The sequence below is a fragment of the Mixophyes fleayi genome, chromosome 6 (genome assembly GCF_038048845.1).
Source record: "Mixophyes fleayi isolate aMixFle1 chromosome 6, aMixFle1.hap1, whole genome shotgun sequence".
NCBI classification, from domain to species: domain Eukaryota; kingdom Metazoa; phylum Chordata; class Amphibia; order Anura; family Limnodynastidae; genus Mixophyes; species Mixophyes fleayi.
In genome coordinates, this window is record NC_134407.1 from 178,911,666 (window position 1) to 178,925,446 (window position 13,781).

Genomic DNA, 13,781 nt, shown 5'->3' on the forward strand with positions numbered 1-13,781 from the left:
CATTGTATTTTTCTACTAGAGATATTTTCCCCCTGTAGACTTAAGAAACATGTTTTATATGGCAAACATAGTACAGTCTGTACCCAAAGCTGAAATTGTCCAGAGATTATGTTGGTTTTGAATACCATCACTTTGTTGTCTAGATTAAAAAAAAAACACATTGAATTCTACTAGGTTTTAAGATCATTTGCCCTTAACACTAATATATCCATGTGACAATGGAGATCCATTTATGACCAAACTCCCATCACACGTTTCTGTCTGTTAATCTTGAACATAAAGAGGGAGTGTGAGAGAGTGAGACAACTCAAGGGGGTATATTTACTAAACTGCGGGTTTGAAAAAGTGGAGATGTTGCCTATAGCAACCATTCAGATTCTAGCTTTCATTTTGTAGAATGTACTAAATAAATGATCACTAGAATTTGATTGGTTGCTATAGGCAACATCTCCACTTTTTCAAACCTGCAGCTTGGCAAATATACCCAAAGGTCTTTATTATAGCTATATTTATATTAGAGATGGTCACTGACCACCGTGTTCGGGTTTTGGAAAAATCGCCCTTGCGTGTTTTGGTTTTGTTTTGCAATTTTGTTTAAAAATCAATTTTTTTGTTGGCCTAAATTAACCTAATTTAGTGCTCCACCTGTTTCTTGGATAAGAAAGGTTATTCTAAAGCTAATAAATTAGGGGAAAAAAAAGTTTAATCCCTGTAAGGCCGTCATTTATTCTGCACACAAACCTTATTGTCTTCCTCTCCATCTTAGCCTATTGGCAATGCAGCCATCGTCTTTGGGTGTATATTACACCCTACACTTATAGTTAAATATATAAAGAAATAGACAAAGGCAGTTTGGTTTCTGTCTGCATCAGCCCCCCCTCCACTTGTAGTTAAATAAAAAAGAAGCAGCCTGCATAGACTGTACAATATAAAATGAAATGGACAAAGGTAGTTTGGTGGCTGTCTATGAGCCCCCCCCCCCCTTCCACTTGTAGTTAAATAGAAAAGAAGCAGCCTGCATAGACTGAACAATATAAAAAGAAATGGACAAAGGCAGTTTGGTGTCAGTCTGTATCAGACCCCCTCTCCACTAGTAGTAAAATAGAAAACAATTCAGCCGGTCTAGACTGTAGAATATAAATAGAAATGGACAAAGGCAGTTTGGTGTCTGTCTGTGTATGACACCCTACCCTTATCGTGAAATTGACAAAACAGCAGCCTTTCAAGACTGTACGTGATATAGAAATGCCCCAAGTCCATTTCCTATTTGGGGGTAGATTGCACCCTACACTTATACTTGTTTTTTTGGGGGGGTGTTTTTTTCCCTGATTTATAAAGACTATGTACTTTTACATAGGCTTTACCAGATGACGTACAGGGATGACTACCATCAGGACTGGTGCCAGCACCTGCTTGCTGATCCTGCTCTTATGTGGACTGCTTTGAATCCATTTTAATGAATGTGGGACCTGGTTCCCTCCTCCCTGCTTTCCTGCACCAGGGCCCACAGGATTCATGATTGAGCAGGCTGCTTGCTATAAGCTACTATGACCAGCAGGGTGGAGAGGGGGGAAAGGGAAGCATAGCCGATAAGGAGCAGCCCTTTTTAAAGCAAAAAGAAATACCTAAGGGAGGCAATAGACTTAAGTGTATGCTTGCAAATGCAAGAAGCCTGACAGATAAAATGGGGAAGTTAGAACTAGTAGCAATGAATGAGCAGTATGATATTATAGGTATTACTGAGACCTGGTGGGATGATACACATGACTGGGCAGTCAACTTGGAAGGCTATTCTCTCTTCAGGAGGGATAGGGTAAATAAAAGGGGAGGAGGAGTATGTCTTTATATTAAGCCAGAATTAAAACCAAGTATTCAGGAAGTTATATACGAGAATATTGGTGATAATATAGAGGCATTGTGGGTGGAAATATCCAGCGGAGGAAAAAGTTCAGAGAAGTTTCTGATAGGGATATGCTAGAAACCGCCAGATATTAGTACGATTGAGGAAGCCCAACTTCTACAGCAAATTGAAAAGGCTACACAACTAGGTCAAATTTTAATTATGGGGGATTTTAATTATCCGGACATTGATTGGAGTACTGAGACCTGCGGTACAGCTAGGGGAAATAGGTTTCTGAGCACGCTAAAAGACCATTACATGTCCCAATTAGTTGAGGAACCAACTAGGAACCGGACTATACTGGACCTAGTAATAACAAGCAATGTAGACGTAATATCAAATATTCAAGTAAAGGAACACTTGGGAAACAGTGATCATAATATGGTCTCATTTGAAATTAGTTTCCAGAAACAACAGTATAAGGGATCAACTAGGACTTTAAACTTTAAAAAGGCAAATTTTAATATGCTAAAGGAGTCTATAAAGAGCATAGACTGGGACAAAGCCTTTGAAGGAAAAAATACGGAAGAAATGTGGGCTGTCTTTAAAATGTTGTTGGAAACATACACGTATAAGTTCATTCCTATGGGAAATAAATGTAAAAGAATTAAGTCTAAACCAATGTGGCTAAATAAAAAGGTAAGGGAAGAAATGCAAAGGAAGAAGCGTGCATTTAAATTGTTTAAGTCTGAAGGGTCAGAGGAGTCCTTCCATAGGTACAAGGAATGTAATAAAACATGCAAAAAGGAAATTAGATTGGCTAAATTAGAAAATTAAAGGCACGTTGCAAAAGAAAGTAAGACAAAACCCAAAAAGTTTTTTAAGTATATAAATGGCAAAAGGATTAAAAAAGATAATATAGGACCCCTAAGAAGTGAGATGGGTGAAGTGATAAATGATACTAAGGAAAAAGCAGAGATATTAAACACGTTCTTTTCTTCAGTATTTGCCAGAGAGGAACAAATGGCAGGAGTAATACATAAAAATGGAAATGAAACCATGCCATTAATTAATACTTGGTTGTCAGAGGAAGAAGTCCAAAGGCGACTGAAGAATATTAAGATAAATAAAGCTCCAGGTCCAGATGGCATACACCCAAGGGTCCTTATGGAGTTAAACTCGGAAATAGCTAGACCGCTATTCTTAGTTTTCAGAGATTCAATCTCAACAGGCTCAGTACCAAGGGATTGGCGAATAGCAGATGTGGTGCCGTTGTTTAAAAAGGGGACGAGATCACAACCAGAGAATTATAGACCTGTAAGCCTGACATCAATAGTGGGGAAACTACGGAAGGTATTTTAAGGGACAGTATTCAGGATTACTTGGTACGCAATAAAATTATTAGTGGGAATCAACATGGATTTGTGAGGGATAGGTCATGTCAAACTAATCTAATTAGTTTCTACGAGGAAGTTAGTAGGAACTTAGACCAGGGCAGGACAGTAGATGTGGTCTACTTAGATTTTGCAAAGGCCTTTGATACAGTGCCACACAAGAGGTTGGTTTACAAAATAAGGGAACTGGGTCTAGAAATCAAAATTTGTACTTGGATCGAAAACTGGTTAGAGAATAGGGAACAGAGAGTTGTGATAAATGGAACATTTTCTAATTGGTCAAAGGTCTTAAGTGGAGTACCTCAAGGTTCTGTGCTGGGACCACTCCTTTTTAATATATTTATTAATGACCTTGGTGATGGTTTAGAGAGTAAAGTTTCTATTTTTGCAGATGACACTAAACTCTGTAAGGTAATAAAATCAGAGCAAGATGTAGCTTCTCTACAGAGGGACTTAAATAAACTGGAGGATTGGGCGGCTAAATGGAATATGAGGTTTAACACAGATAAATGTAAGGTTATGCATTCAGGGATCAAAAGCAAGAACGCAATCTATAAATTAAATGGAATTAATTTGGGAGAATCTATAATGGAAAAGGATTTGGGAGTGCTCGTAGACAGTAGACTTAGCAATAGTGCTCAATGTCAAGCAGCAGCTGCAAGGGCAAACAAAGTATTGGCATGCATAAAAAGGGGCATAGATGCAAGGGAAGACAGTGTAATTTTGCCACTGTATAAATCGTTGGTAAGATCTCATCTTGAATATGCAGTACAGTTCTGGGCACCACTCTATAAAAAAGATCATTTGGAACTAGAAAGGGTTCAGAGAAGGGCGACAAAATTGATAAAGGGTATGGAGTCATTAAGTTATGAGGAAAGGTTAGCCAGTTTAGGCATGTTTACTTTAGAAAAGAGGCGTCTAAGGGGAGATATGATTACTATGTATAAATACATTAGGGGTCAATACAGAGAGCTTTCATGGGAACTTTTTACCCCAAGGACCATACACAGGACACGTGGTCATCCCCTAAGGTTAGAGGAGAGGAAATTTCACAACCAGCAAAGGAAGGGGTTCTTTACAGTAAGGGCAGTCAAGATATGGAATTCATTGCCAGGGAAGGTTGTGATGGCAGATTCAATAGATATGTTTAAGAAAGGGTTAGACAAATTTTTAGCGGAAAGGTGTATCCAGGGATACAACCGTTAATTTAAAATAAAGGATAGTAGTGGATATAGGGTAAAAATTGGATTGCAATATTGAGTCTGGGGGGATTTTCAAAATTGAAACAGATGGGCGGTTGCCTACTCTGGATTAATTTCAAATATAAGTGCAGGATCGCAGAAGATCCAAAATAGGTTGAACTTGATGGACTGGTGTCTTTTTTCAACCTCATCAACTATGTTACTATGTTATAGTTATAGGTCAGAGGAGTTGTATTTTTAAATAATATAAATATATTTTAGTGGTTCAAAATTATTATGTTTTGCGATTTAGGCACAGGGATGCGCACTGGTTGTACCCAGTCACACTATAATGTCCGACACCGCATCCTTATCATAAATTATATGTAATGAGCCACCTACTGACACCGGTATCTAAATCATGCTCTAAAATTCTGTGCATGCAGTTCGGTATTCTGGAGCTCCGAATTTAGACTTGCTCAAAGAGGAATTGTATTTGTTCCTGGCTGAGCTGAATCTCTGCACAGAAAGTACTGGTCTAAAACCAGTCTTTGGAGCAGCATGATGGCTTGGGTGAGTGAGGGAAGGGTGGGTTATAGTATGAGAATAAGGGGGCTACTGGAGAATGATACGAGGGGCTTAGTGATGGAGGATGAGAGGCTAATGATTGATAGAGCATGAGGAGTAAATGATTGATGGATCAGTGTTCACCTTTAGAAAAAAAATACCTTGGGTGTACACCCTAATGAAATATGCTGTGCACGCCTATAGCTTTGGGCACAGACGTCCACTGACTACTGGCCATATAAAACTTGTTACCTAAATCTATTGCAACAAAAAAACATAAAACAAAACCTTAACAATAAAAGACAGACGATAAAAGAAAGTATCCTTTAAACTTAAGAAAACATGTTAAAAAATAATAATGTATAAACAGTGGTTCCCAAACTTTTGCAGTTCGCGGCACCCTTAGAGTCTCCATAATTTTTTCAAGGCACCCCTCCAAAATAATTACAGAGCAGTCCTGTTTTAGAAGTAGTTGGGTCAAAAAAACATAATAAGTATTTAGGTCAGGACAGAAATACTTATTTAGTTGTATGCAAAAATAATACGCATAGATCCAAGGAAAAAATAATATTTTTATATATTTTTTTCAATTATATTTCTGTCAAAGAATAATTGACAACTAACTCACACTGTGACCTCCTTCATCTCCACACACTCTGCCCCCTCTCACGCTGCCCCTCTGCCCCCTCTCACGCTGCCCCGTCTGCCCTCTCACTCTGCCCTCTCTCAGCGCTGCCCTCTGCCCTCTCTCATGCTGCCCCTCTGCCCTCTCTCACGCTACCCCTCTGCCCTCTCTCACGCTGCCACTCTGCCCCCTCTCACACTGCCTCCTCTCACTCTGCCCTCTCTCACTCTGCCCCGTCTGCTCCCTGTCACGCTGCCCCGTCTGCCCTCTCACTCTGCCCTCTCTCACGCTGCCCCTCTGCCCTCTCTCACACTGCCCCTCTGCCCTCTCTCACGCTGCCCCTCTGCCCTCTCTCACGCTGCCTCCTCTCACTCTGCCCCTCTGCCCTCTCTCACGCTGCCTCCTCTCACTCTGCCCTCTCTCATGCTGCCTCCTCTCACACTGCCCCCTCTCATGCTGCCTCCTCTCACACTGCCCCTCTGCCCTCTCTCACGCTGCCTCATCTCACTCTGCCCCTCTGCCATCTCTCACGCTTCTGCCTCTCACTCTGCCCCTCTGCCCTCTCTCACGCTGCCCCTTCTCACGCTGCCCCGTCTGCCCTCTCACTCTGCCCTTCTGCCCTCTCTCACGCTGCCACTCTGCCCTCTCTCACTCTGCCTCCTCTCACTCTGCCCCTCTGACCTCTCTCACGCTGCCTCCTCTCACTCTGCCACTCTGCCCTCTCTCACGCTGCCTCCTCTCACACTGCCTCCTCTTACACTGCCCCTCTGCCCTCTCTCACGCTGCCTCATCTCATGCTGCCCCTCTGACCTCTCTCACGCTGCCACTCTGCCCTCTCTCACGCTGCCTCCTCTCACTCTGCCCCTCTGACCTCTCTCACGCTGCCTCCTCTCACTCTGCCCCTCTCACGCTGCCTCCTCTTACACTGCCCCTCTGCTCTCTCTCATGCTGCCTCATCTCATGCTGCCCCTTTGCCCTCTCTCACGCTGCCTCCTCTCACGCTGCCCCTCTGCCCTCTTTCACACTGCCTCATCTCACGCTGCCCCTCTCTCACGCTGCCTCCTCTCACTCTGCCCTCTCTCACGCTGCCCCTCTACCCTCTCTCACGCTGCCTCCTCTCACTCTGCCCTCTCTCACGCTGCCTCCTCTCACTCTGCCCCCGTCTCACTATGCCCCCCCTCTCACTCTGCCACCCTCTCTCACTCTGCCCCACTCTCACTCTGCCACTCACTCTCTGCCCCTTTCTCTATGCTTCTCTCTCACTTGGCCGCCACTCTGCCCCCCCCCCTCCCCTTTGCTACTCTGACCCCCCCTTAGCCACTCTGACCCCCCCCCTTAGCCACTCTGACCTCCCCCTTAGCCACTCTGACCTCCCCCTTCGCCACACTGCCGCCCCTCCGCCGCGGCCAGCCAGAGGAAAAAAAAAAGAAAAACAAAAAACACTTACCAATCCGCGCGGCGCCGGGACCCAGCATCCTCCTCTCTCCCGCAGCTTGTCACTGATTGTCGGGCGCTCTGCAGGAGAGAGAAGGATGCTGGATTCCGGCGCCGCGCGGATTGGTAAGTTTTTTTTCTTTTTCCTCTGGCTGGTCGCGGCACCCCTGGGAGCCGCGGCGCACACTTTGGGAACCGCTGGATAACATGTACAGAGTATCCAGTATTAGAAACACTTGCAATTCTTGAATTACACATTGTTTTAAACTGTTGACCAACACTGAAATAATTAAATGGCTGAATGTATGAATTCTTAGATAATGGTGAGGTATTCATTGCTGCAACTAAAAAACATATGAATTACTAAATGTGTGTATATATAAAGTCTGTAGACAGTTAATGCTCTAAACAGATCATAGAGAATGTGGGAGGAATGTGAAGTGAGTTAGCTGTAAATAACCGGAAGTCCAGTTCCCAGGCTGCGCTGTGACTTCTGTACCGAGACCGGCAATGGCTGGGTCCTGACCCTATTAAATCCTGTAAAAAGTAATTTATGTTCTCTAGTGTCATATAGAGCATTAATAAGGGATTATTGGTACCTCTGTACAGCCGGGCAGGTCTGCGTCTTGTGCTTGTCGGCTGCAGCTACTTTCACTTTCATTTACTCTCCAGGAAGGACTGTAACATAAGATACATCAGGCGTAGTTGCCTTGCGTCAGAAGAAGCTATAGCTTGTGGCTTGTGTTCTGTGCCCTTTATCACCTTAACCACCTCTCATTACCTAAACCTACTCAAAATCAAAGAACAAGTCAAATCTTGCTCTTTGGAGATAACTAAGTCAGCGCAGGGTGTATGAGGGGCTATGTGGGCCCAAAAGGCGAGGACCAACCAGTTTGGCCTTGACTTTTGGGATAAAATAGTAAGCTTCTCCCATAATCCACCACTCCTCTTGCCCCTTTTGTGGTCTGTCGATCTGGTGAAGAACTGCATATGGTCCTGTATGTTTGTATGCAAATCAAATGTCTGTAGAAGAGCAGAAGAATTGGACTTGAGTACACACACATATATATATATATATATATATATATATATATATATATATATACATATATATATATATATATATATATATATATACATACATATATACACATTTAAGGCTCTGACAGCAGTATCAGATCCTATAAGTGCTGTGTGAAGCATCCGACCTATATATACCCAAGCGGTGAAAAGGTCCAACTTGATCTGCAGAGACATTGTTTATACCTACAGATAAGCCTTAAATATTTCCTATCTGGTACGCACATTATACGCTGGTGCGGTGTGGGTGTTCCAGAGTGCTAGTGATCATCTATTCTACTGATTCACCTTCACTATCTGAGTGTTATATTATCATCTTCTCTATATCCACCTGGTTGATTTAGACTCTGACTTGTGGTACACCATTCTGTATTATTATTATTATTATTATTATTATTATTATATACAGTATTATACTATGTGGCGCCCCTCCCTATCTGTTTTGTTATAGATTTATTCCAGTTCACCATTTGGCTTTGTGGGAATTTAGCAGCCGCCTTAACATAGGAACTTCATTGTCTAATTGGACATTATTTGAACTTTTGTGTCTTTTCAGAGTTATGCGCTGTACTATCTATTGTTTTTGCTCATATATATATATATATATATATATATATATATATATATATATATATATATATATATATATATAATGTGTGTGTGTGTTCATTGTTTATTTCTGGTTCTCAGTAATGTGATCACTTATGACCAAACATTTCATTTTCAGAATCAAATAATAACAGCTGAGATGTTTAAAAAGTGCATTGAGAAGAACATTCAGATGCTACAGGTGAATGTTAAATGTTACACTATGGCTTGGTTGACTGGGCCATGATTATTTCTTCTGGGAGGGGGAGAGGTGGATGGAAAGGGAGGGGGATGGCCCTAGGGCATGTGAACTCTTTCCCAGATGGAGGTTTGATTTCCCAGCATAAATGCAGCGGGCACTGGAAGAGAGAAAGAAGTAACCAGTAATATTTTCTTCTTGAAAGAAAGAGTCTGACTTTATACATCCAGCCAGATCCTTTCTCTTCCTCTCATGAAGACGATGTGACTGCAGTAAGTGGAAGGGCTGTGATTGCCGTTACTGTACTATGCACACCATGCTTCTGCTGGAGCTTCTGTACCAAGTCAATGGTATGTGCACCGCAAATCACTTTATTTCTACTCTAGTGCACTTATATGGGCCATCCAGTGCATGTCAACGTGCACACCTCATTTCTGGTGTTTGGAGATCCCTCTGCAAACTAGTTGCAAAAATTCATTCATTTTTAGTGGAATATTTTGTAACTCTCTTACTAATTACCATGAAACGCATCCAGACTGTTGTATCATGCAATAAAAAAACAACATTTACTCTACTGGTAATTGTCAGCAAAGGTATATTATATTCACATGGTCAGTTTCAGCCAACATTGAAGCGGAGTTTTATTCTTAAGTACCTCACCCATGTTATAGTATTGTGAATAATATGAGCACTATTGGCGCCCTATGATGTCTTCTTCTTTTCCCTGTTTGTCTCACCACATACAGGGTTCTATTTCCGCTACCCTGGTGAAATTTTCTAAGTAAATTGAAGTGATAGCAAGTTTTTCTGTCTCTTTGATAAGCGTCAATAGAAAATCATAGTCATATACTAGTGGATAGAGCTGACAGACTCTGTCCCTGTCATGTGCAGCCCTTTCCCTGCTAACATAATCACATCAGTGGACAGGTCACTGCCTTCCTCCAGAGTAGCAAACTCATCAATCAGTCCACAAATACTTGCTGCTCTGAACATTCTGATGATCTGATTGGCTACAGGTTGTTCTATGGCCAAACACTTCAAAATTGAGGACATCCTAGATGCAAGAGATTACAAATACTAAGGTGGTCAGACCTTAATCATAACCACCTAGAAAAGTTATTCCTGGTGAAACCGACACAGTGTGACCATAGTTTTGGTCATGAAGCAAATGTGTCATACTTGCCTCAGTTTGGACTGTAAAATCCCAGAGGGGAGATCGGAGGGACAATGGTGATTTCCACCATCACGGCCCTTGCTGTGCAATGACATGACTCCATGCAAATCACATCATTATGGTGGGACCCTTGTGAGATCCAGGAGGGTGGTCTACTCTGCCGGGAGTGCAGGAGGACTTCCCAATATTGAATATGGTGTGTGGGGTGGATGGGGCATTCTGGTCATTATGTCTGATATATTGTTTTGCCCAAAATATGTTATTATTTCTCAAACAATTTATTATGTGCCAGTTTACTGCCACAAATATTACAGCTTCTCTTATATACTAATAGTCAGTATGTATATCTAACTAAGATACACATGTATTCTATGTTGTATATCCACTTGGCAGCATACATCAAGAAAAATGATGAAGGCTGTAACCAATGCTCTGCAGGAACTAGACAAGTTGGATTTTGAGGTAAGAGAAATAGGAATATTCTCAAATGTACAATTCATAAGTAGATCCAAGGAAACTGGTGTAATCTGCGCTCAGGTGCCCTCTTCCCTGCTCTGTTTTCACTGAATGTCGGACGGGATGTCATCACACCCGACATTTTCAGTGAAGAGCGAGGCAATGAGGAGGAGGCTGAAGATAGAAGACCAAGGAGAACACAGAAGATAACAGAAGAAGACAGAAGAAAAAGTAAAATGTAAGACAAGGGGCGCAGGGTGAAATTGAGAAGGGGCGCAGGGTGAAATTGAGAAGGAGCGCATTGTGATATTGTGAAGAGAGTGCAGTGTTATATGGTGAAGGGGCGCAGTGGTATGATGAAAGGGGACAGTGTGAAGGCGAAGGGGCCTAAATACTTCTTACGTTATTTTGCCCCAACTACTTAAAAAAACTACCTGTTAATTATTTTGGCTTAGGGGTGCCTTGGAAAAATTATGGAGACCCTAAACGTGCCTCGAACTGAGAAAGTTTGGGAAACACTGGCCTATACGCTGCCATTTTGGAGAGTCTATATATCTAAATAGCAGCTTATTATCAGCAATAAGGATGGCAGCAGCCTAGATATCCAGCTTCAGGCCAGGAACTTTTCAATTCCTGGCCTTGTGATTGCTCCATATAACATTCAAAACTGAACGCTTCTAATGAAGAGTGTAAAGCCCATCCACATTAAACAGGGAGATCCTGACATCACCAGGGCTCCCCCTAGTGATATGCAGGCAGTTCTCCAGCTTGTATTAATAATTAGACACACTGGAACTAATTGCAGCTTGCTTGTGTGTATGCAAAGATACAGTTCACATTCTATATTTAAGTGTTGGCAGTGGAGATAACCAACTGAAGTCTCTTGTGACCCTGGATGTTGAACATGGCGTATATTTGAAAAAATAAATTAAACACATGGTACTCTTCCCTCTGATACAAATATTTTATTTTATAAAAGATGCTGGTAAAGTTTGGAGTAAATGAATAAGATTATCCTGTTTTGGGGTCTATAATCTTTTGTGGAATCTTGAGTATGCTTTTTGTTATTTTTACCTTTTCCTATATTTCCCTGTATATTACAATTAAATAAAAAAATATATGTATTCCAATATGCTAACAACAGAAAGCCAAACCACTGGGCAACCACGAGTCACTGCACACATCAAACTCACCCGAGATCCAGTATACTAGTCTGCTGGAGTGTGTTAATTAGCCAGAGACTTACCTGTGGTAAAATCACAGAATTTGGAACACTCATTATATCTATATAAGTGACCACCTGCCTACCGTCTCCCAGGGGCCCCAGTCCACCTCTGACGGCCTACTGCTCCCACCACAGAATCCTCCAAGCTATCCAGGTGGGGGCCTTGGTTGTGGTGAGATCTGCACAGGAGCTTCACACGAACACCACGTACCAAGGAGCTGCAATGTACCTCACCTTACTGGCCCTCAGGTAGTATATGCCCCACCCTCTAATTCTGATCCATACCTGCTGTTCATAAGGGTCACTGGTAGCTGCATGTGATTTTCCACATCAGCTCATGAATAGCACATTGGCAGCCAAGTGGCCTTCAAGCACTCGCCCACAAGGATTACAGCCTTTTCTGCTCTCTCAAAGCACATTAAAACATTAATAACTACCGGTGTCATTTTGGTACCTCCTACATTTACATCAGACTGCAAAACCTGAAGTCTGTACTCCACTTTGAGTTAAAGTATATGCTTCTTATTCCACTAACAGTGATAGAGGCCTTTACATCCACAATACTCCTAGGGGCACAAATACTGCAAAATATCTTGTGCCTAGTCAGATCGGGAGTATTCTCCAGTGCCTCTGGTTAAACATCTGTCCATATGCGTTACCAGCTTAAGACCCAGTCTAATTCTTGCTAGAACATCTCTTGGCTTACTTGAGGCACCAACAATTACAGGAGAGCAGGCTGACTACTAATATGAAAGCCAGGCCTCAGTGTCTTCCACGAATGATCATAATCTGTAAATCTAGTAGGGCAATTTTCTCCAGCGCAAGAGCCAGATACTTTTGAGAACTAATAAAAAAAACTTTATTTTACCCGGATACATACAGTCATGAACAAAAAGTTTTCAGAATGACACAAGTATTGGTTTTTTTACAAAGTTTGCTGCTTAACTGTTTTTAGACCTTTTTGTCAGATGCTGCTATGCTATACTGAAGTAAAATTGGAAGCATTTCATAAGTGTCAATATTTGCAGTTTTGACCCTTCTTTTTGAAGACCTCTGCAATTCGTCATACTGATGGCCGCCCATTCTTGCCTAATCAATGCTTGGAATTTGTCAGAATTTGTGAGTTTTTGATTGTCCACTTATCTCTTGAGGATAGACCACAAGTTCTCAATGGGATTAAAGTCTGGGGAGTTTCCTGGCCATGGACCCAAAATTTCGATGTTTTGATCCCTGGGCCACTTGGTTATCATTTTTGCCTTATGGCACGCCATCATGCTGGAGAAGGCATTGTTAATCACCAAACTGTTCTTGGATGGTTGGGAGAAGTTGCTCTTGGAGGATGTTTTGGTACCATTCTTTATTCATGGCTGTGTATTAAGCAAAATTGTGAGTGAGCCCACTCCCTTGGCTGAAAAGCAACCCCACGCATGAATGGTCTCAGGATGCTTTACTATTGGCATGATACAGGACTGATGGTAGCGTTCACCTTTCCTTCCCTGGACAAGCGTCTTTCCAGATGCCCCAAACAATCTGAAAGGGGTATCATCAGAGAAAATGACTTTATCCCTGTCCTCAGCAGTCCAATCCCTCAACCTTTTGCAGAATATCAGTCTGTCCCTGATGTTTATCCTGGAGAGAAGTGGCTTCTTTGCCGGCCTTCTCAACACCAGGCCATCCTCCAAAAGTTTTCACTTCACGGTGCGTGCAGATGCACTCACACCTGCTGCCACTGGTTATTCTCCGATCCCACAGCTGAGTCAACTTTAGGAGACAGTCCTGGCGCTTGCTGGACATTCTTGTGCGCCCTGAAGCCTTCTTCACAACTATTGAACCTCTCTGCTTGAAGTTCTTGATGATCCGATAAATGGTTGATTTAGGTGCAATCTTACTAGCAGCAATATCCTTGCCTGTGAAGCCCTTTTTGTGCAAAGTAATGATGACTGCATATGTTTCTTTGCAGTTAACCATGGTTAACAGAGGAAAAACAATGATTTCAAACACCACCCTCCTTTTAAAGC

At 42.2% G+C, this 13,781-nt stretch overlaps 1 protein-coding gene across 3 annotated transcripts in view; it reads right to left on the reverse strand.

Annotated features, from left to right (window-relative positions):
* IFI35 (interferon induced protein 35) overlaps positions 1–13,781 on the reverse strand; it is a 721,240-nt gene that overhangs the window by 46,564 nt on the left and 660,895 nt on the right. For 2 of the 3 annotated variants that reach the window (XM_075177441.1, XM_075177440.1), the window contains exon 1: positions 7,641–7,742. The exons of the other annotated variant lie outside the window; for it this stretch is intronic. The gene's annotated coding sequence lies outside the window, so the exon portion shown is untranslated. Of the gene's footprint in view, positions 1–7,640; positions 7,743–13,781 lie in introns of those variants that run through there. 3 annotated transcript variants of the gene reach the window in all.